The sequence below is a fragment of the Bison bison genome, unplaced genomic scaffold (genome assembly GCF_000754665.1).
Source record: "Bison bison bison isolate TAMUID 2011002044 unplaced genomic scaffold, Bison_UMD1.0 scf7180017861921, whole genome shotgun sequence".
NCBI lineage: Eukaryota > Metazoa > Chordata > Mammalia > Artiodactyla > Bovidae > Bison > Bison bison.
In genome coordinates, this window is record NW_011492493.1 from 16,726 (window position 1) to 19,107 (window position 2,382).

Consider the following 2,382-nt stretch of genomic DNA (forward strand, 5'->3'; position numbering starts at 1 on the left):
GAAAGACCATGAGAAAATACTTGAGGAGATAATAGTGGAAAACTTCCCTAAAATGGGGAAGGAAATAATCACCCAAGTCCAAGAAACCCAGAGAGTCCCAAACAGGATAAACCCAAGGCAAAACACCCCAAGACACATATTAATCAAATTAACAAAGATCAAACACAAAGAACAAATATTAAAAGCAGCAAGGGAAAAACAACACATAACACACAAGGGAATTCCCATAAGGATAACAGCTGATCTTTCAATAAAAACTCTTCAAGCCAGGAGGGAATGGCAAGACATACTTAAAATGATGAAAGAAAATAACCTACAGCCCAGATTATTGTACCCAGCAAGGATCTCATTCAAGTATGAAGGAGAAATCAAAAGCTTTTCAGACAAGCAAAAGCTGAGAGAATTCTGCACCACCAAACCAGCTCTCCAACAAATACTAAAGGATATTCTCTAGACAGGAAACACAAAAACAGTGTATAAACTCGAACCCAAAACAATAAAGTAAATGGCAACGGGATCATACTTATCAGTAATTACCTTAAACGTAAATGGGTTGAATGCCCCAACCAAAAGACAAAGACTGGCTGAATGGATACAAAAACAAGACCCCTACATATGTTGTCTACAAGAGACCCACCTCAAAACAGGGGACACATACAGACTGAAAGTGAAGGGCTGGAAAAAGATTTTCCATGCAAATAGGGACCAAAAGAAAGCAGGAGTAGCAATACTCATATCAGATAAAATAGACTTTAAAACAAAGGCTGTGAAAAGAGACAAAGAAGGTCACTACATAATGATCAAAGGATCAATCCAAGAAGAAGATATAACATTTATAAATATATATGCACCCAACACGGGAGCACCACAGTACATAAGACAAATGCTAACATGTATGAAAGGGGAAATTAACAATAACACAATAATAGTGGGAGACTTTAATACCCCACTCACACCTATGGATAGATCAACTAAACAGAAAATTAACAAGGAAACACAAACTTTAAGCGATACAATAGACCAGTTAGACCTAATTGATATCTATAGGACATTTCATCCCAAAACAATGAATTTCACCTTTTTCTCAAGCGCACATGGAACCTTCTCCAGGATAGATCACATCCTGGGCCATAAAGCTAGCCTTGGTAAATTCAAAAAAATAGAAATCATTCCAAGCATTTTTCCTGACCACAATGCAGTAAGATTAGATCTCAATTACAGGAGAAAAACTATTAAAAATTTCCACATATGGAGGCTGAACAACATGCTGCTGAATAACCAACAAATCACAGGAGAAATCAAAATTTGCATAGAAAGGAATGAAAATGAAAACACAACAACCCAAAACCTGTGGGACACTGTAAAAGCAGTCCTAAGGGGAAAGTTCATAGCAATACAGGCACACCTCAAGAAATAAGAAAAAAGTCAAATAAATAACCTAATTCTACACCTAAAGCAACTAGAAAAGGAAGAAATGAAGAACCCCAGGGTTAGTAGAAGGAAAGAAATCTTAAAAATTAGAGCAGAAATAAATGCAAAAGAAACAAAAGAGACGATAGCAAAAATCAACAAAACCAAAAGCTGGTTCTTTGAAAGGATAAATAAAATTGACAAACCATTAGCCAGACTCATCAAGAAACAAAGGGAGAAAAATCAAATTGATAAAATTAGAAACGAAAATGGAGAGATAACAACAGACAACACAGAAATACAAAGGATCATAAGAGACTACTATCAACAATTATATGCCAGTAAAATGGACAACGTGGAAGAAATGGACAAATTCTCAGAAAAGTACAACTTTCCAAAACTCGACCAGGAAGAAATAGAAAATCTTAACAGACCCATCACAAGCACGGAAATTGAAACTGTAATCAAAAATCTTCCAGCAAACAAAAGCCCAGGTCCAGACGGCTTCACAGCTGAATTCTACCAAAAATTTAGAGAAGAGATAACACCTATCCTGCTCAAACTCTTCCAAAAAATTGCAGAGGAAGGTAAACTTCCAAACTCATTCTATGAGGCCACCGTCATGCTAATACCAAAACCTGACAAAGATGCCACAAAAAAAGAAAACTACAGGCCAATAACACTGATGAACATAGATGCAAAAATCCTTAACAAAATTCTAGCAATCAGAATCCAACAACACATTAAAAAGATCATACACTATTATCAAGTGGGCTTTATCCCAGGGATGCAAGAATTCTTCAATATCTGCAAATCAATCAATGTAATACACCACATTAACAAATTGAAAAATAAAAACCATATGATTATCTCAATAGATGCAGAGAAAGCCTTTGACAAAATTCAACATCCATTTATGATAAAAACTCTCCAGAAAGCAGGAATAGAAGGAACATACCTCAACATAATAAA